Source organism: Panthera leo, chromosome A2 (assembly GCF_018350215.1).
Source record: "Panthera leo isolate Ple1 chromosome A2, P.leo_Ple1_pat1.1, whole genome shotgun sequence".
NCBI lineage: Eukaryota > Metazoa > Chordata > Mammalia > Carnivora > Felidae > Panthera > Panthera leo.
Window position 1 is genome coordinate 77,051,157 of NC_056680.1, and position 22,514 is coordinate 77,073,670.

General features: G+C 39.6%; 1 long non-coding RNA gene across 2 annotated transcripts in view; it reads left to right on the forward strand.

Annotated features, from left to right (window-relative positions):
• Window positions 1-6,414: 6,414 nt before the first annotated feature.
• Window positions 6,415-22,514, forward strand: part of LOC122206312 — a 43,219-nt gene continuing 27,119 nt past the window's right edge. For both annotated transcript variants that reach the window (XR_006196411.1, XR_006196414.1), the window contains exons 1-2: window positions 6,415-6,538; window positions 14,361-14,447. This is a non-coding gene — a long non-coding RNA (uncharacterized LOC122206312). The remainder of the gene's footprint in view (window positions 6,539-14,360; window positions 14,448-22,514) is intronic.

Genomic DNA, 22,514 nt, shown 5'->3' on the forward strand with positions numbered 1-22,514 from the left:
AGAAGTTTTGACTTCTTTTGTGAACTTCAGAATCCTGGAAGTCTTGAGATACGTGTTTTATGCTATTTGGGGAGTCAACAGTATATCAGTATCAACTCTGATGATCCAGTGAATCTCTGAGACAGTGCTTCATGCCCAAGCCCAAACCATTACCCAGTTTGCCAGCTTAATAAAGACTTTAAAAATGCATCAGAATTCACTTTGACTCCTGACCCCAACCCCCTTGGGGTGGTGATAGAAGGTCTCATGCTCACGTTTTTTTATATTATAAAAGAAAGTAAGCGTGCTCTATATGAGTAGCAGCAGTAAAGACTGTTCTACAGAAGTAAAGCCCGAATTTTCATTACAGTCTAGAGGGTAGAAGTGCAGTGCTAGGAAGGACAGGATTCATAGTATTATGTGGCCTGAATATGTCTTCGTATCTGAGTTCCTATCAATAATTGGAGGCAGCAGTGTAATAACTGTGGATCACATTGCCTGGGATGGCATTAAAGCTTTGCCACTTGCAACCATCCGAACTTTAGGTAAGTTACAGAAACTCTGTGCTTTACCTTCCTCAAGAATCAAATGCGGTTAGTAAAAGAAACTATTGGGCTATTGAAAGGATTAAAAAGGGCGTTAATGGGTGAACACATAGGAAATGCTTAATAAATGCTATTAATTGGAGGCATATGTACTGAGAATAAGTGTATATGCTGAGTGGTCCTTTGGGAGTTTAGCATCCTGAAAATAGAGTGTGGTCTGGGAAAGGCAAAAGACAAATGATGAGAAGGTAATTTGTGGGTGAATTAAATTGAAGACAGACAGCAGGAGGTTAGATTAAGTTGATTTATTAGGTAGTTTTCACTGTTGGAGGTTTTCTAGACTTCCTTAGAAATTTGGGGTCTTTTTATCATTTCTCTGGAAGATATTTAAAATATGCTGTTAGGGATATTAAACTATCTGAGAATCTATAAAAGTAATAAAAGTTACTGATCAAGAACTTGCCAAATTTCAACACTAAGTTTTCACTTCAAGTTAGCTCAGTAAGGTTTGCTTCAAAGCCATGTGAATTTACATGTACAAAACTAAATTAGAAGCAATTTGTGTGAGCTTTGTACTTCCTGTGTTGAAACAAATGAGTGCAGTAGTTAGATTTGAAATAGCAGAAAGTTATTACCAAAAGGAGAAGATATCCTCACATTTGAAGCACTGACACACTCATCTTTGGATTTTGGGTCTAATGCCTGTAATTTAGCTCTGATACCACCCCTCCCCCGCCCCCCACAAGGAATAACAATCTATTCTAAGTTGGTGAGCAAGCCAAAGTTGCAGTAGCTGAAATTAACACAAAAAGAATTTCCCTAGATGGTAGTTATCCAGTGGTAAGAAGCTCAAAACTCAGCCTGACTGCAGATTCCACAAGAGCAATGACTTCTCACCGTCAGCACTCACTTGTCTTGGTAAATGTCACCCTAAACTGTAATTTATTACATGAACATATCCAGAGCCCAACTGGAAAGCAGTGCTCATAACAACACGAGACAGTATGGCTCCCAAGCAAGTTTTAGTAAATATTCTAGTGGTCTCAAAACTGAACTTCGCTTGCTTTTGAAGGTATTCATAGAAATGTTAACTTTGAGATTCTTCCAAGTACTGAAATTAACTATGTAAAATGTACATACGTTTCTCTCTTCTAGGATTTTTTCAAGTACGTATTCTTTAAATGTTTAGTAGATGAGTAGAGGAAAAAGGGTATGATTTAGAGGTCTGCACTCAGATTAAGTAAGATTATTGAAGCATAGCATACATTTAAAAGGACATATATTTATTAAAAGTATTATGAGCACAGCTTGATGAAATTGCATAAATTCAATATACTTGTGGAATCAGCACTCATTAAAAAAATTACCGGTACCCCAGAGGACCCCATATGCCTCTTTTAGCCACTGTCTATCTCCCCTTCAGGATAGCAATTATTCTGACTTTTTACAGCATAAATAACTTTTGCCTGTTTTTAGACTTTATAGAAATGGAATTATGTGTCGTATACCTTTCTTCTTTCACTCAAAATTATGTTTGTGATATTCATGTTATTGTATGTAGTTATAAATCCTTTATTCTCATTGGTGTATAGAATTCCATTGTGTGAATAGTTTACAATGTTTCTGCAACTCTTGATGGGCATTTAGGTAGATTCTAGCCTAGGGCAATTATGAATAAAACTTCCGTGAACATTATAGGACATGTCCTGTGGTGAACATTTTTTAAAATAGTGTTTATCTAGGAGTGAATTTGCTGGGTCACATGTCATCCAAATGATCAGCTTTGGTAAGATACCTCCAAACAGTTTTCCAAAGTGGTTATACCAATTTACATGAACTTTTTTCTATAGTAGTGCCTGCGAGTTCTGAGTACTTCATAGGCTTGGCAACACTTGCTATTTTTGGTCTTTTTCATTTTAGCTATTCTGGCAGGTAAACAGATTTTTTTTTTAATTGAAAAATTTCACTCCAAGTATTGTATACAAATGGTTAAAAAAAAAAAAAACCACAACATCTAAATTGCAGATAATGACTTGCAATAAAAAACAAAAGGCTCTCTTTTACCCACAAACACCTCTCCCCTAGAGGCAACACTTTTTTTTTTTTTTTAAGTCAGGGTTTTTTAAAACAGGCTATATTTTTAAGGACGGTTTTAGGTTTAGAGATAAATTGCACAGAAAATACAGAGCTTTCCCACCCCCACCAGTTTCTATAGATATTACTACCTTGCATTAATGTGGGTACATTTATTATCACTGATGGATAAGCCACTATTGGTTGACACATTATCATTAACTAACATTAGGGTTTACTCTTTGTGTTGTATAGTTTCACAAGTTTTGACAAATACATAACGGCATGATCTCCCATCACGGTATCATACAGAATAGTTACACCACCCTAAAAATGCCCTGTGCTCCACCTATCACCACTTCCTCTCTCCCCCTAAACCCTGACAACCACTGGTCTTTTTACCATCTCCGTAGTTTTGTTTTTTTCAAATGTCATTATAGTTGGAATCATAAAGCATATGGCTTTTTCTGATTGGCTTCCTTCACGTAGTAATACACATGTAAGTTTCCTCCATGGCTTTTAGATAGCTCCCTTCCTCCCTCTTTCCCTCCCTCCTCCCCCTCCTCCCTTCCTTCCTTCCTTTCATTAAGGGAGTTTATTTTTTAAAGCAGTTTTAGGTTTACAGAAAAAAGGACTGGAAAGTACAGAGAGTTCCCCTGTTCTCCCTCCTGCCCCCCCCACCCCCAACACATAGTTTCCCCTATTGTAAACATCTTGCAGTAGAGCAGTGCATTTGTTACAAATGATGAGCCAATATGAAGACTATTATTAACTAAAGTCCAAAGTTTATCTTAGCATTCAGTGTGTTGTGCAGTTTTGTGAGTTTTGACAAATGCACAATGTCATGATTCTAAGCATTTCACTGTCTTACAAGATAGTTTCACTGCTGTAAAAATTCCCTGTGCTTCATCTATTATTCATCTCTCTCTCCCCCCCCCCCCCCCCCCCCCGAGTCCTTGGCAACCACAGGTCTCTTTACTGTCTCCATTATTTGAGGCAACACTTTTAACTGTTTCAGGTTTTCATTCTTTTGTTGTTTATCTTCATAAATATAAATAATATACTATACTGCTTCTTATTGATTTATCAATTTTAAGCACCGTCTACTAACTTCCTATGTGAAGATAATGTATAGGTCATCTAAGCCACCTGTCTTCTCTCTCCTTACCTTCCGATATGTTACTGAATTCCTGTCTTTATACTGTTTTAGTCAGGTCCAGCCAGCCAATGAGTCATTATAGGTATTTTAAACAGTTACACACATGATGGGACATCCCAGAAGCCACACAGAGGATGGTGAAGCAATCAGGAATTAGTATCATCAGAAAGCTGTTTCCACCCCCAGGGCTGGAGAAACTCAGAACCATGCCTAGCAGGAACTGAGAACATGGAAGAAGAGGCTGCTGGGAAAGAAGCTAGAATCTCTGAGGAGATAAAATCACTGCTAGAAAATGGAGTGGGAGAGAGAAAAATATCTGAGCTTATACCTTCCTCCCTTTCTCCAGTCAAGCCTCCATTGGTCAAACCACTCTGGAAGCCAGTTGGCAAGGAACCCAGGAAACACAGTCTGTAAGAGAAGTCCAGGAACTGGATCTGAGGGCAAACAGACATAATGGATGAGGTTACATATGTGTATTAGTTAGGGTTCTCCAGAGACTCAGTATCAATAGGAATTGGTTTACAGGATTATGGAGGCTGAGAAGGGCAGATCCAGGAGACCCAGTGGTTTAGTTCCAGGCAGAGTCCAAAAGCCTAAGAATCAGGAGAGCTTATGATGTATGTTCTATTCCAAGTCTGAGTCTGAAGGCAGGGGACGACCAATATCCCAACTTGAAGACAGTCAGATAGAGAGAGTGGATTCTGTCTTATGCTGCCTTTTGTTCTATTCAGGTCTTCAATAGATTAGATGAGGCCCCCCAGTGTTTGGGAGGACAATCTGTTTTGCTTAGTCTACTGATTCAGATGTTAATTGTACCCAGAAATGTCAGCACAGACTCACTAGAAATAATGTTTAACCAAATATCTGGGCACCCTGTGGCTTGGTCAGGTTGAAACATGAAATTAACCATCACAAGATATAATTTTATGTATGTATGTATGTATGTATGTATGTATGTATGTATTTTGAGAGAGAGAGAGAGAGAGAGAGAGAGAGAGAGAGAGAATTCCAAGCAGAATCCACGCTGTCAGCACAGAACCTGATGCTCAGCTTAATCTCATGAACCATGAGATCATGACCTAAGCCAAAATCAAGAGTTGGATGCGTAACCAACTGAGCCACTTAGGCACCCCACAAGATGTAATTTTAAACTAGAGACTTCTTACTTCTTACTTGTTCTATCATTTTTCACATCTTACATTGTAAGATAAATGTCTTCCTTATCCTTTCTGCACGTTTTCTCTCCTATCAGCTTTGGACTTCTGTCATTGTTGTCAACATTGGTATTCTGCTCTGCAATCAAGTCTCTTTAGATTGTTCATAGGTTGATTCTAAAACTTGAAAACCAATAAATGGTTTACATTATTGTGATTATGTAAACAATATGCAAATCTTAGAATTACTACTCCTTCCTTGGAATTCTTGGACCTCTTGAATGAGGACAGCTCTGGCATCAAGGTGTAATGGATTATTTTTCTTTGTACTCCATCAGTGCTTTAAACCACACCATATTTCCATTGGCTTATTCTGAATAAGACCATCTTATGGATATTTGTTTGGTTCTCCTTAATTTTCTGATTGCACTTATTTGTTTTCTTATACTCTTTCAGCATTCTCAAATCATGCCATTTATGACATCATCTTGTTTCTCCCTCAGAGTTGTCTTACTGGACCCTTCTCTCCTCCTGCCTCAGTTTAGCCTGGTAACTCAGTAGATCTGCTTCATAGCTTTCATCCTGGGGTTTTCCTTTGCTATTGTCCCAGTTTGTTTCCATGGTTTGACGGTAATATGACTCTCTGAGAAAGTAGGGAGCATTTAAAAGCCTGGGCTTTTGAGCCAGACTGCCTGACTCTTACTTTCACCACTTACCAACTGTGTGACCTTGGATAAGTTATTTGGCTTCTTTATAAGTCTATTTCTTCATCTATAAGATAATAATAGTAATTGTATATGCTTTATAAGATTGTTGTATGGCTAAATGTAATAATATGTGAGAAGCACTGGGAATGGTGCCTGGCACAAAAATAAACACTCTGTGAATGTTAGCTGTTATTAATTATATTTTTTCTTTATTTCTTCTTTCCTTGTTTTGCTGGAGTCCACTCTCAGATAACTTCCTAATAAAGAATGAATAGAGTCAAATGTTCTGAGGCTTTGCATGTCTCAAGATATCTTTAATCTGCTCTCAAATTTAATTGATAATTTTGATAGGTGTAGAATTCTAGGTTGTAATGGCCAGATGCCCCTTCCTTAGATTGTCCCCTGACCATAACACCATTGGAACTACCATATCTACTTTTTATAGTGTTTCTGACTCACCATCACTTTCACCTTCTCCTATTTTCAAAATCATTCTCTAAGCCCAACCTATGCTTAAGGCAAAGGGAATGAAGGTATACCTTATGAAGGGCTTAAAAGAGAATTTATGAACATATTTTAGACTGCCACAGTCTGCCTGCTGGCCTCAAATTGTTTACTTACATCCTGCATGCAAAATATCCTCACCCCATCCCAAGAATCCTCCCTCTTAAAGCCCCAACCCTTTATAACATCAGCTCAAAGTCCAGAATATTGTTATCTAAATTAGGTCCAGGTGTGGATGAGTCTCCTTGGGTGCACTGGTTTTTGACTACACTTTTTCTCAATCTGAAGACCTATGAATTAAGCATACAACCAACACGGGCACGTGATAACCAGAATAAATGCTGCTGTTGGAAAAGGAACGAAGGAGGTTCTCATGAGTCACCGGTCCATAGCAATTCTGAAGTTCAGCTGGCACAGGTAGGCAGTCCCTTCACTGGGTCTCAAGGCCTGGGAATGATTTTCCATGGCTCTAGCTCCTGCTAGGAGCTAAGTCATTCTTTCCTTCTCATGAAAGGTAGCCTGTGTCTGCAGCCTCATGGTTGTTTCAGCCTACTTACTGATTGTAGGAGTTTGTGGGTCCAAAGCCCTCTTTCATTTTATGCACTGGGATTAAGTAAACTCTTCTCTACCCTGGGCTTCTTCAAAGACTGATGAGAAACAATACTCCTAAACTTCAAGTTATGTTGTAACAGAGCCCCACAGTTTACTCTGTGGGGGTATGCCTATGACACAGAACTCTGGGATTCTCCAAGACTCTACTTCATTTAGGAAACATTTCTGGCATCTTTTCTCCAATGTCATCGGGTTCAATTTTATTGCTAATGATTCCACCTTCAATAAGGGTGATGTTATTGATGTTATTTGTGCTAATAAAATGTGAGACTATATTTTAATGGCGTTGAGTAAATGCAAGTAGTATCAGTTAGGGACGTGTTCAGCTGTTCCAGAAAGGCTGCCACCAGTGGCATAAACAAAGAGAGTTTTACTCACAAAACAGGCTGTAGGCTGCACTCCATTAAGGCAGCAATGTCATGGCAGCAAGCTGCATGGAATAGCAGAGCTGCCAATTTCTTTATGTCCTACTACAAAATCTTGGAACAAATGTGAGCAGGCATTAACACTAATAATACCAATATTTTTACCACTTACCCTCTTCAAGATGCATGATATGTATGAGCATGTCAGGCTCACAGCGCATCTGTGAGGTGGAATGATTGATGTCTTTTTGAAGTCATTCCTTTTCTTCTTCTCCAGGTCAAAAATTAGCTGTCATATTTCTAGGGCACGTGGCTTCGCCAAAACCCCTACTAGGTCTCCTTGGCTTATCAACGCATCAAGCAAATGGCTTATCAATGCATCAAGCAAACTTCTAAGAATTCTGGGATCTGATACTTGTGGGTCATGGAGAAACCAGTCCAGACTTTTCAAATCACATTAAAGGTCCCTGCTGTTCAGTATACTCTCAGAATGGACCCTTGGAAGGTGCTCCTGTATTAACGTTGTACTTCAGTTGGCAAGAAACTTGCCTCCTAGGAGGCACTGTAGCTTTCATATCTATTAGTAATTACCAATGAAGGGAAAGCCAAGGATTTTCTTTGTCTTCTTGTTGACATTTTCCAATGCATACTAAGTTAACAAGTTTCATTTTGTTTAATTCTTACCGTCATATAACCACTGCAATATCATCACAGAACAATGGTGGCCCCGAATGTAGCATCATCAGTTCTGGAAACTTCAGACGTGGCTGTGGTAGCAGTTAGGGTGGATCCCATCCAGTTCTTGGCCACTTGGGTTTGTCTGCTTCTCTCCTCCCTGCTCCCCCCACCCCCCTCCTTTATCTCTTCCCCGCTCCCCCTGCCCCTGCCCCAGCCCCAGCCCCAGCCCCAGCCCCAGCCCCAGCAGCAGTGAGAATCTGGTTAGTCAGGGAGTCTCTAGCAGATATAGATAGAGGTCATTTCTCTGGATAATCTTTATGGTTGACTGTGGCCTGGGTAGCAGGATTGGTTCAGACAGAAGCACCTGGTTTTGGGGCCACTGAGCAGTGTCTGTGCCCTGCCTGAGAAAGGGGACAGTATGCTTTTCAAGCACTTCAAGGCTCCACTTCTCCCTGCGGACTGCTGTGTTTTGTCACTTTCATCCATTTATCAAAATAACCTAAACTTTATGCTAAAGAAAGTGGGCCTTGTGTTTGCAGTTTGAAAAACTGTCAAATCACCTAAAAATATAAGGGTGGGATCTCAGAATCTGTACCTTTACTAACTAAGCAGTCCATGGTTCTGTTGACTGGGGAGAGGTATCAGACCATACTCTAAGAAACCCTGCCTTAGAACATTATAGCTCTTTGGACTTTCAAAGCACTGTGTTTAACCTGGTTATCAAAACTCTTTAAGTCTTTGTGAGTATACATTCAGAGCTATTTGAGATCTGGATCCTAGTCTCCAAGTTTTCATTACCTTTCAATGCTGGTTTTTCTTTTCCCAGAGCTCTCTTTACTTTTTGCATCATTCTATTGGGCATTTGACCAAACTTGTCAAATAAACTTTTCCTCAAATTGAATATATGAACATTTAAGAGCACTGACATGTTCAGTGCCCAAATATTTTATTATTTCCAGTAGGAGTTGGTTCTGTCTGTGGAAGATGAATAAACCAATGTTTTTTTGTTTTGTTTTGTTTTGTTTTATTTTTTTATTTTTTGCACATAAGTAAATACATGTGCAAGGCAGCATGCTGAGTACCTGCCAGGGGGAATAAGAAGGTCAGGAGTGTAAATCATATTTCTGTCATCAAAAAAAGATAAACTTTTTATCTGATTAATTAAAATAAGCTGTGCTTTAAAAAATAAAAGGAAAGATAGCCATGAACTCAGGTAAAAGTTAGGCAATTAAGTATTTTTTCCCTAGGGCAGCAAGGAGTTAGACAAATACCATAATCTGTAAATTTTGTTCTAAAAAGTTGCTACTAATAAGATTATAAAACTTATCTTTAAAGCTTGCTTTGGGGCGCCTGGGTGGCTCAGTCGGTTAAGCGTCCGACTTTGGCTCAGGTCATGATCTCACGGTTCGTGAGTTCGAGCCCTGCGTCAGGCTCTGTGCTGACAGCTCAGAGCCTGGAGCCTGCTTCACATTCTGTGTCTCCCTCGCTCTCTCTGCCCCTTCCCTGCTCATGCTGTGTCTCTCTCTGTCTCAAAAATAAATAAACATTAAAAAAATTAAAAAAAAAAATAAAATAAAGCTTGCTTTGTGTACTGCTCTTATTCCTTTGTTCTTCAAAGCTGAAGGTTTTCTCTTTGTCTCTTAATATGAAATGAAAAGACATTTTCCCCCCATATTTTCTTCTTGCCATTTTAAAGCTGAGCTTTTTAAAAGTCTTTTATGTATTAATTCTTTTTCTCTTCATCCTTTGTATAAAACCAGCTTTGAGATTGGGAATAATGTTGACTATTGTTAACCCAAGCTCAGTGGATTTAACTTCTCATAAAACCAAGCATTTTGAGGAAACTTTGAATTTTTATCTTGGAGTTCCTTGTCCAGACCATGGGCGGGGTTTTATCGAAATAATCCATAGCATGGTGGAGACCCTGTCTCTGGAAGGAACTGTCTGATTAGACCTTATAAGTTGATTTTTCTCGAAATCTAGGCATTGAGAGGGCCGGAGGTTGGATGATGGGAGAGCGTGACCATAGAAGTGCAGAATACCCAGGTTTACTTGAAGCCAACTGAGCAGAGGAAGGTTCTGTCTTGCAAGAGGTTGGCTCAGCAGGGCTCGGCTCTCAATTGTTATGGACTTAGTGAAAAATACACTCATGGGAGCCCACAGGAAGGATCCCTCTAGAATTCTAAGGGAACTAGTTCCTTTTTTTTTATTAAGGAAAGGGTCTTGGGGGGGTGCCTCCTTCACCTTTGTGTGTCCATTATTCTTCTTCACACTATTTGTGTTGTCATTAACCCCCTTAGGTAGCCCTTGCTCCCCTCCTAGACCATGTGTTCCTCACGGAAGGACTCATCTTTCTCATCTGTGCGTCATTACTATAGTGCCAGCCAGGTGCAAAGGACCCAGTACATATTGAATGAATGCAGTGTGTTTATGGAGTTTCGGCTGCCAATTTTTACAGAAGAACTCCCTATGTCACTTGAGTTTTATGCGTAATAGAAGCAATCTCTACTGGAGATTCTCTCTCTCTCTCTCTTTTTACAAACACCTATGTAATAAACTTTCGATTAATTCTTACCATTTTGTGATCAAATGAATTGGCTGGAAATCTTGCCACATTTTACAATCTTATTTGCACCCCAATACCACTTAAAAATCACTACCTAAGTCCCTTAACAAGAAGCACTACAGCTCAGTGATTAAGAGGGTGGCCCCTGGAGCCCGGCTGCCTGGGTTCCAAAATCCTACCTTGCTCTCTTTCTAGCAGCAGACCTTTGGACAAGCTACTTCCTCTCTTTGTTCCTCAGTTTCCTCAGCTGTAAAAAAAAGGCAGAGCATAACACCAACCTCATGGAGCTCTCACATGAATTCAGTGTGGCAACACAGGTAAAAATGCTTAGAATAGTGCCTGGAACTCACTTAGCTGCGAGTCAATAAACATTAGCTTTTATTAGTAGTGATGTAAAAAAGTTTACAAAGTCTCTGCTTGCTTACTTAAAATTTTCACATTAGCCGTGTTGAAAGCAAAGAACAGGTGCACTCTATAAAGCACCATGTCAAGGTCAGACTTACTCAGGAGGATGAGGTCAAAATCTCTGATGGTGGTTGAGTGCAAGAGGGTGTTCAAGTGAACAGAGAGGCACAAGACTTGCCCTCGGTACAAATCGATAGCAAGATGACCAGAAAGCCATAGGATACCAGAGGGAACAAACTAACATTGGTTTAGTTCCTACCATAAACCAGTACGATTCTCTGCACTTCACACTTGTTTTTCTCTCAAGCAAAACTAACAGTCCTGTGTGATACATGTTATTATTCCCATTTAACAGACAGCTAACTAAACTAATGCTTAGAAAGGTTAAGAAACTTGCCAAATATCACACCTATGTGGCAGAGCTAGGATTTGAACCCACGTCTGTCACATCCCACTCCCTCTGCTAATCTTTAGAAACATCTTTGGAAGAAGTGAAATAAATTAATCATGCCCTGCACGATATAGAACTGGATACTGTAGGACCATGAAATCTCAAGGTGGAAAAAAATCAATTTAAGAATATTATTTTGCTCGCTGTTGTATTTCTCAGAGTGTATAGCCTAAGTGTTCAATATTTGTGAAATGAGTAAGTTTATGAATGAATGAACAGAAGTGTGAATCCCTATGCTCCTACGATTAGACTGTTCAGTTTGGCTGAGGATCTCGGGGAAGTCTGGCTTACATCTTAAGCCATCGGATGTGCTTCCCTTTAGAGCTGTCATGGCAGGTGAAAGAGAAGGTTATTTCACATAACATTTGTCTCAAATTACTTGTAGGCCAGTACAAAAGCAGCCCACAAACGTAAGCAGTGGGAGTCATATGTAGTTTGAAACCCTTCTTTCCCACCCCGCAGGTGCCATCCTACAGCCTCTCTGTGTTAGAATCCTGTGTGCCCCATGGCAGGCACGTCTTCTGATTTATAACAATGTCAGCTCTCTAGACTGCTACGGATGATGGCGTAGGCTAGGTTCTGAGTATATTCCAATTCCCTTTTACCTCCAAAACACCTTTGTTAAAGTCTTTCCTTTAAATGTTTGTTGGTTTGTTTGTTTGTTTGTTTGTTGAGAGAGAGAGAGAGAGAGAGCCAGGAAGGGGAGGGGGGGGGGCGGAGAGAGAGAATCCCAAGCAGGCTCCACGCTGTGAGCACAGAGCCTGATGCAGGGCTTGAACTCACAAACTGTGAGATCATGACCTGGGCAGAAACCAAGAGTCGGATGCTTAATGGACTGAACCACCCAGGCGCCTCCACCCCTTTTAAGGTTTTGATTCCCAGGTTTTACGTAGATAAACGACAGAGCTGATAAACACAACAAAACAAAATGGAATGATGGATACGGAACCAGGGATTGCACGATTGCAGTAAGGACAGAATATGTGAGAGTAAGCGGGGCGGGGGCGGTAAGGAAGGGCGAGGGGGCACTTGGAGGGTCTGTAAATGGAAGCTGACATTCTAGCAAAGGTGGGGAGTTGCTACTTGCATTCCTTTACGCCTGAACTTCTTGTCCCCAGCACGTGGTATCCACTTGCCATAGGCTTCACAGCTGGAGGATGGATCAGCTGCTCCCTGCAATCAGGAGAGAAAATTCCATCCACAGAATTCACTCATTCTCCTGCCCTATAATGTTTACCCTCTGGCTGGTATTGCTAAAAGCACCTATTTTCTTTACAACCCAGTAGAACAGGTAGATTTTCCTCTGCCAGGCTTTGCTCGCTTGCTTCTCAGTTCATTCATCCACCTGTGGCTTTATTCACCCGCTCAACAAAAAATGATTGAGGGCCTCCGTGTGCCAGACTCTGTTCTAGAGGTAAACCCCTGCTTCGGTGATGCTGGTGGGTGATTCTTGACTTCTGGGCTTACAGCTACTACATCATGTGGGTCACTCCATCACCTTCTGTTTCTTTTTCATTGTCATTGGGCAGGTGTCTGCCTGCTTCTTCTCTCTAATTATGTACAGGGTAGAATTCAGTGCTTTGGGGATATGGATGACTGCAGTGAACAGACTCCTGAATGTGTCTATTATCTCGGTGAATCGTGCATATTTGTGTTTCAAAAGCTAGTTGATTCTAGAGCTAGATATTTTAAACAAAGCAAAAACAGTCCAGAAGGAGCTCAAGAGACAAAGTCATTGGGTGAGCCCCAAACCTGGGAGGAAATGCAGTTGGGCTATAGGCCTCCAAATGTGGAGCTAGACTGTTGTTGGCTGAGAGCCTCACTGTCTGTCTTCAGCTAGGAAGCGGTACAGCTGGGATGAGAATTCTCATAGTCAGATTCTTGGTCTAGTGTTTTTTTCTGCCAACTCATTGGCCTGGAAGGGCTGAGACCTTTTTGGACCTTTATTGTGTTTTGCTGCAGGAATCAAACACAAGGTAGGTTTCTTAGGCAGTTATAGAAGGGGCTGTGACAGTAGGGTAGCGTGGGAGGCAGGGAGACCTGGCAGGAGGGAGGACACTGGAGCGGCAGGAGAGTGGGTCTGAGAGATGCTCTGTTTCCTTCCATTTTGTTCTGGGCAGGCCTTAGTAAGGATGTCTGGTCCTGAGTGCTAGTGGAGTTCATGTACTGGCAGTGGCCATGAGGGGGTAGGGGCACCCTGGAGAGGTTCCTGATAGTCCATGGGAAGTAGGTATGTGTGCGTGTGTGCTTGTGTGTGCGTGTGTGTGTGTGTGTGTGTATGTGTGTGTGTGACAGAGAGAGAGAGAGAGAGGGAGAAAGAGAGGATCCCAGTAAGGGAGTGTGATATTTATTCTGATTGCCTATTCAAATCATTTTCAAATGACTCAAATCATGGGGCATTTTCCTTAAAAATAAAAGTAGGTCCTAAAATTAATACTAATAACATTAATAATAAAATCAGATCCAAAATTTGATGTCCATTATTTTAAAAAATCTTTCTAAATATGTTTCTTTCATTTGAGAAGTTGGCTTTGGTCTCTGAATTCTGGAAGATGTAGTGGAGTATTAAAGATGGTCTGGAATGGCACCTTCATGGGTATGATTTTTTTTTTATTTGAGTGTAGATGACACATGATACTACACTAGTTTCAGGTATACAACATAGTGATTTGACAACTCTATACGTTGTGTTATGCTCACCACAAGCATACTTACCATCTGTCACTACACAACACTATTACAGTACCATTGACTATGTTCCCTATGCTGTGCTTTTTATCACGGTGACTTATTCATTCCACAACTGGAAGCCTGTGTCTCCCTCTCCCCTTCACCCATTTTGCCCATCCTCCCATCCCCCTCCCCTCTGGCAGCCACCATTTTGTTTTCTGTATTTATTGGTGTGAGTTTTTAAATATGTTTATTTATTTAAGAGAGAGAGAGACAGAGTGAGCGAGCATGAGTGTGAGCAGGAGAGGGGTGGAGAGAGAAGGAGAGAGAGAATCCCAGGCAGGCACTGTGCTGTCAGCGCAGAGCCCAATGTGGGGCTGGAACTCATGAACTATGAGATCATGACCTGAGCCGAAATCAAGAGTTGGGCATTTAACCAAGTGAAACACCCAGGCGTTCCTTATTGGTGTGATTTTTTTATTCATTTCACAGACTGAACATTCTGGCAGGAGAAACCTGAAATGCACAGTGAAATGAATTTTTCTAGTCAATGTGGAGGAGAGAGCAAGGCAGAATGGGGTGAGTACAGAGAGTAAAAGGTTTGGAAGCTGAGTTCATAGCACAACTACCAACACACTGTGAGGATGTTAGCAAATCAGGATTCTTTCTATTTCATAACTTCATGATGCAGGTTAAAGTTTTACATGGATTCCATACAATCAGAATCCTTTCTGCATGAGCCATTGAGAAAAGAGGGCTTCCGATGGAATTATTCGGGCAGACATTGTTTATCTTTTAAGTCAGTGATGGAAAATGATGATCGGAACCCCAGGATCATGTGGCTGAGGTTCAGAAATGCAATTCATTCACCATGAGGACATTTTGAAACTGAACATTGCCCAGGTTTGGTTCTTCTGTTTTGGTCACTTTTTAGTTAAAGTGTTTGGTAAGCAATGTTTATCTTAGTTATGGCAAGGCTAATGTCTGAATAGGGATATCACTAGAAAATTAATGCATAAGGTTTTTCTGTTTCTAATATAAAGGAGAGTCATCTATTAACATAAACTATGGTTTGAAGATAGGGACCAGCACATGGAAAAACTATTGTGAGCCTAGGATTCTGTTGTGGAATATGGTATTTGTTATGGTGAAAGATGATTGTCAAAATTCCAACATTCTTATTGAGTGGCGCTGATGACTAAAAGGAGAGAGATATTTTGGTTGAAATTCATGATTGCTCTTGAAAATAGAAGTGTAAATAGGATTCTGATGAATTACTTTGCTAACTGATCTTTGTTAAACAAAGTAATGTATTATAAATGGAAAAACTAGTCTGTATTTTTTCTTTTAAATGTTTATTTTGAGAGAGAGTGCAAGTGGGGGAGGGTCAGAGAGAGAAGGAGAGAGGATCCCAAGCAGGCTCCACACTGTCAGCACAGAGCCTGAGGCAGGACTTGATCCCATGAACTGTGAAATCATGACTTGAGCTGAAATCAAGAATCAGATTCTTAACTGACTAAGCCACCCAGGCACCCCAAAACTAGCCTGTCTTCTTAAATTTTTTTAAAGGTTTATTCATTTTTGAGAGATAGAGTGCAAGTGGGGGCAGGGCAGAGAGAGAGGGAGACACAGAATCCAAAGCAGTCTCCAGGCTCTGAACTGTCAGCACAGAGTCTGACATGGGGATGGAACTCAAGAACCGTGAGATCATGACCTGAGCCGAAGTCAGATGCTTAACCAACTGAGCCACCCAGCCACCCCAAAACTAGTCTTTCTTCTTAGGAAAACTGTTATTTAAGAAAACCTTGCTTATAAAGGGCTCCTGGAAATTCCACAGAAGATCCTCTTTTCTGTAGATTTGTTCATTTTCTCACTACACATAGATATTTTTCTAATGTTTTAATTTGATGTTTTCTAACTCCAACTTGACTCCCTCAAATACTTACAGTAAGTCTTTTCTTGTATGATCATGTTTTAAAAAAGATGCATTTAAGACTTCTAATATAGATCCATTCTTATCGTGATGGGCATGTAAGCTGTTTCTACCTTTTCTGGAGAGCAAATTGGTAATAAATACTCAGAACCTTAATCTGCTCATACCCTTTGGGTCAGTAATTTCACACTTGGAATTTTGTTCTAATACAATAATCAGAGATGAAAGACTAAACTGGTGTTCAGAGGTGTTCATGCAACAACATACACAAGGAAATTGGAAATGAAGAGTGTCCAGTGGTGGGAGAATAATTGTGTTACAATATACCTACACAATGAAATTTTATGTAGTTGTTAAAGTCATGTTTTTATAGCTCATTTAGTGCTCTGATGTTAAATGAAAAAGAGAAGGAATATATAACATAGAAGATATATTTCTAGTTTTCTTTTAATCAAATAGCTCAAAATACTTTGAGGTATGATTTACATACAATAAGATTTTCCATGTTCAGGTACACACTTTGGTTAGTTTTGTCAAATGTGTAAAGTCATTCAATAACTACTGCAACCAAGACATAGAGTCCACCACCCCAAAAAGTTCCTCTTGCCTTTGTAGTCAATACTTTCCCTCTACTCTTGGTCTTTGGCGAGCTATAGTTTTGCATTTTCCAGAATGTCAGATAAATGGAATCGTGCAGTGTGTTGTCCTTGCATCTGGCTTCCTTCACCTCTGAGATTCATTTGTATTTTGTGCATCAGTATTTCACTCCTTTTATTGTGGAGCACTGCTAGATTGGTATAGGCATTTGAGTTGTTTCCAGTTTCAGACGATTGTGAACCATTGAGTAGAGGATGTAACATTTTTATTTCTCTTGGGTAGACATCGTGGGAGGATTACTGGGTCTTATGGTGAGTGTAAGTTTAAGAAATTGCTAATCTCTTTTTCAAAGTGTTGTACCATTTTGCATTCCTACTAGCAATGAGAGCTCCAACTGGTTTGCATCCTCTATACTCATAGAATTGCCTGTTTTCAAATTTCAGCCATTCTAATAGGTGTGTAATGGTATCTCATTTTCCTAGTAATTAATGTTAAGTATATTTTCATGTCCTTCTAAGCCATCTTACATTTTCTCTAGTGAGATCTCTATTTAAATCTTTTAAAATTGGAGTTGTCATATTACTGAGTTTTGAAGAGTTCTTTATATATGCTATATACAATTCCTTTGTCAGATATGTGATGTGCAAATATTTTACCCAGTTTATAGCTTGTCTTTTCAGTTTCCTAATGGTGTCTTTTAATGAGCAAAAGTTTTCAATTTACCAACTTAGCTATTTTTAATTTTATGGTTAATGATTTTTTGTAATAAACTTCTCAGTTGGAAAAATTTTAGGTTTATAAATGAAATTGTGAAAATAACGCAAAAAGTTCACATACACTCAACCCACTTTCCCTCTTATTAATGTAAATATGGTTCATTTGTGACAACCAGTGAATATGGTTTATCATTGTGCCTTATCTATGAAGTCTTTGCCCCCAAATCACAATTTAGGTGATTAAATCTATACAATTTAGCTTTTAGGCTTCTGTGATACATTTTCAATTAATTTTTGTGTATGATCTGAAGTGAAGTTGAGATTTATGTTGGTTTTTTTTTCTTTTTGCTGTATGGGCATTCAGTTTTTCTGAATACATCTTTTATTAATATATAATATATTAATATACTTTTATTATATATATAAAATAAAATGTATATATAATATATAAATATATACCAATATAAAACAGCCTGGCTCTGTTGTGGTTCCTCTTTTTCCATGTGGTCTAGTCCAAAAGCTGAAAATCCTATGCTTTCTACTTCCACATCCACCCTTAAAATAAACCCCCATTACTTAAGACAACTTGATTGGGTCTCTGCTTCTTGCAACCTAAAAGAAACTAGCAACCCTAACACAGTCCAAAAAAAATTATTTTTTTTCATCTTTAATTCCAGTGCATTTTTATTAGCATCCCATTGGGAAGTTCTATTTCTTCTATTTTCTGGCTTTATGGGGATGAATGACTAAAAATCATGTTCTGGGCCCAAAACTTCTCCTCCAGGGTCTGGTCTCCATGAGTGAAACGAGAGCTATCTATGTCTTTATTATAACATTCTATTTTTCTGATAGTTTTAAACACATTGTCAAGATCAAGGGAAAACATATTAGTATGTTAACCAATTATTCATTTTAAAATTTATTTTTCATATTATCCCAGCTCAAAGACCAGAGTTCTGAGAACAAGAAATTCTGATTTGGGGTCGAGAGAGAGGGTTGCAAGTAGAAATTTTCTGAACAGGGGCACCAGGGCGCCTTAGTCATTTAAGCACCTGACTCTTGGTTTCAGCTCAGTTCATGACTCTTGGTTTCAGCTCAGGTGGTGAGATAGGGCCCTGCATGGGACTCTGCTTGAGGGTGGAGCCTGTGTGGGAATCTCTCTGTCCCTCTGCCCTCTCAAAAAACAAAAAACAAAAGAAGAAATTTTCTGAACACAGGCCAAGACTTGTGTTTGTGAAACTGGTTATCAAAGATGGTAAAAGAGTTACTGAAGCTTGGTTTTGCATACTGGAGACAGCAGGTAATGGACTAAGGAGTCAGAGTGCTTGGGTTTAAAGGCCATCTCCATAACTGTCTGAGCCGTGTGACCTTGAGCAATGACAAAGCCTCCATAAGCCTCAATTCCTTCTTCTGCACACAGGGGTGATTGGGAGGCTCCTATCAGGTACTGTGCTTGTAACACAGGAAGTGCTCAGTAGCTGTCAGTTCATCTCTTTGCTCCTTATATTCTTAGCACTCCTGTCAGGGGGCCTGGAGGCCTGTGTGCCCGCCTGAATCACCGGCCTTTTCAGGCTAATTGTTCACCGGCCTTTCAGGCTAATTGTGTTGAAGCCTTCCTGTTTCACTGAGCCCTTGAGCCACCCCATCTGTTCAGCCATTTCTGTTGCCCTGTGTGGGTTCTCTCCTCCTTTTTAAGACCCTTAATTAGTTTTGGGTGATAGAATGATCACACCACCTGAGCATCAGTTATTAGCAATAAGTGTGGCTCCTCTGAATAGCTAGGGTATCCTAATTATTCCCACATAAAGGTAGTTTTCTGCAGCTCTGATTACCTGCTAAATTCTACCAATGCATATTTTAAAACGTTGTTTTGTTATTTGGAAATCATTTGCTTCAGATTCATCCAATCCATCCAGAAACACCTGCAATAACATTGAGATAAAATTCTTTTGTTTTACTTTTTGTTCACTTTTTAATGCCAGTGCTTTTTTTTTTTTTTTTTTTAGGCATCCCTTTGGGAAGTTCTATTTCTTCCATCTTCTGGCTCATGTTTCCTAAATAGACAATTAATTGTTAATAGTTGCTGTCTCTGGGAGGTTGTTGCACTCTTCCAGGCATTAGTGTTGTCATGCCAGGCCTGGGGTGTTCATTCTTTCACTGACTTTTGTTCCAGGTCCACATGACAAAGGCAACAGGATAAAGAAGGTACTGACTTGAAACAGCTAGAAATTCAATTCAACTAGGACTAGGTTAGCACCTGCTGGGGGCAGTGGGCACAGCATTTAGGGCAGGAGAAACAGAAATGAACCACAAGTGAGCAAAATGGGCTGGGTATAAGAGAAAAAAAACCTATTTCCAGCACTACAGTCAAGTTTTCATTGCTTTTGTTTGAACTATGGGGTAAATGTGTAACATACTACAAACCCATATTATTTCTGCTGCTTATTTTATTTTATTATTATTTTTTAATGTTTATTTATTTATTTAGAGTGTGTGTGTGTGTGTGTGTGTGTGTGTGTGGAGGGGGAGGAGCAGAGAGAGAGGGGAGAGAGAATCCCAAGCAAGCTCTGTGCTGGCAGTGCAGAGCCCGACCTGGGGCTTGAACCCACAAATGGCAAAATCATGACCAGAGCTGAAACTAAGAGTTGGTCACTCAACTAACTGAGCCACTCAGGCTCCCCTTGGCTGCTTATTTTAATTTCACATTGGGTCTCAGTATTAGCAATACCATAGGGAGTGGTGTACATGCGTAATCTAAGGAGGGTACAGCTTTTAGATCTGGCTGATTTTTTTTCTTTATAACATTTTGTACAACAGCAATATTTCATAATAAGTTAATTAGAAACACAAATTTGAAGATTGTAATTGGGAGGAAATCTGGTAAGGAGTCATTGCAGTTGGCCAGGAGATGTGAAAATGACAGAAATTAGTGTGGAGGCGGGAAATGAGATGAGGACAGATCTAGGATTTTTTTTTTAAATGCCTTTTGTTGTTTAATTAACATTCTATAAAGATAACTTTTTTTGGTGCATAGTGCTGTGAGTTTTAATGAATGTATAGACTCGTGTAAGCACCACCCCAATCCTAATACAGAACAGCTCAGTCACTGGGGCACGTGGGTGGCTTAGTCAGTTAAGCATCCCACTCTTGGTTTCGACCCAGGTCATGATCTCACATTTCTTGAGTTGGAGCCCCACGTGGGGCTCTGCGCACTACTAACTTCCTAGAACCTGCTTGGGATTCTCCCTCTCTCCCTCTCTGTCTGCCCCTCCCCCACTCACACTCGCTGTCTGTCCCAAAATAAATAAATAAACTTCAGAAAAAAAGAGAACGGTTCCATCACCTCCCAGAATTCCCTCATGTTGTCACCCCCTCCCCCATCGCTGAGGCCTGACAACCACCTACCTCCATCTTTAATATCATATAAATGGACATTTATTGTCGTTAACTTTCTGAGACTGATTTCTTTCATTCAGCATAATACCTTTACAACACATCATTTTCTTAGTGTTTCACTGTATCGATATACCAGGGTTTGTTTTACCATTCATTTCCTGAAGGACATTTGTGTTGTTCTGTTTTTGTCAGTTATGACTAGAGCTGCTATAAACATTTGTGTACATGTTTTTATATAAACATAAGTTTTCACCTCTCTAGAGTAAATACCTAGGAGTGGGATTAATGGGTCACATGATAAGCGTCTGGTTTTAACTTTACAGGAAACTGCCAAACTATTTTCCAAAGTGGATGTAACATTTTGCATTCCCACCAGCAATGCATGCACGTTGCAGTCACTCTTAGTCCTTGCAAGTATTAGGTATTGTCTTTAAAAAATATGTATTTCAGGAGTGCTTGGGTGGCCCAGTAGTTGAGTGTCCGACTTTGGCTCAGGTCATGATTTCATGGTTTGTGAGTTCGAGCCCCATGTCGGGCCCTGTGCTGACAGCTCAGAGCCTGGAGCCTGCTTTGGATTCTGTGTCTCCCTCTCTCTCTCTCTGCCCTTCCCCTGCTCACACTCTGTCTCTCTCTCTCTCTCCCTCAAAATTAAATAAACATTAAAAAAATAATTTCATTAGGTGTGTAGTAGTATCTCATTGCGGTTTTAATCTGCATTTCCCTAAAGTCTAGCATTGTTGAGCATCTTTTCGTGTACTTAAATATATGATATTTTGGATACAAGACCTTTGCTGGATATATGAGTTGGGAATATTTTTTCCCAGTCCATAGCTTGTCTTTTTGTTCTTTTAACAGTGTCTTTTAACAGCAAAAGTTTTGATATTGATGAAGCCCAATTTATTGATTTTTTTTCTTTTAAGTAAATCCAAAATTATAAACCTTATAACTTCAGACATAAATTTGTACTCTTTATTCATTCATTGGCTATTCTATACTAGCATCTGAATGTTTTCAGGTTGTTGCTTATGGTTGCACAACTTGTACACTGCACAATTCTAGGAGGCATGATTTATGTGGACTATAGTGTGAATGGTAAACCTCAAAGCTGTGAAGTGTACAACTTGTACAAACATGTATTATCTCTTTGAGGGTCTTCTCTACTGCATATATTGCTGTCATTGCTGTGGTTCTGTTTTACTTTTCTTGCCATTTATTATGTGGAGTGTATATTGAAGCTAAATTTAAGAAGCTCCTGTTTATGAACCATGTAAAGCTAATTTGTTCTCATTGATTCTCAACCAGCTGATGGCTTATCCTTGGGGTTTCAGCAACATCAGGCTTTCAAGTTTGTTTCCTTAGCTGACTCTATTAATTTGCATTTATGGAAATTGGAAACTCCCTGCAGCCAGCCAGTGTTAACTAGACAGCCATGGTTTTGAAAAATCACATCTAAACAAAGGACTAAAAATTTAAGATTTGTAGCATCATCTGGATTTGCAAAAAAAAAAAAAAAAAAAAAAAAAAAAGCAACAATATAAAAAGCAGGAAAAAAAGCAACAGAATATGAAAACAAAAATGCTATTTGCAGGGACTATTTTGGCTCCAAGTATTTCACTATTAACTCTGAGTAGCTCTGGGCTGGTGCGTGACTTCCCTCTGACAACATGAATGTACCATTCAGTGTCACAAGATGCTTATATTCTAAATACTTGGTCCCGCTAAAGATGGGATCACAAACTATTAATTGATCAACAGTTAGTGTTGTAGCAGAACCAGCAAAAATTCAACAAAACAGACCTGTTCTGAGTGTGCTCCTATATCATTGTCTTCATCGTTACTATGGGCTCTACAATGCTGCACTGTGAGGCGAGGATAGGGAAGGATGAGCAAATATCCTGCTTTTGAGTTGTTTTTGTTCAAAATCAGGCAGATTATGTTTTTAGGTAGAGGAGACACATAATAAGATTGTATCTTGGGAATGAGCGTAAGTGAAATAGGGAAACT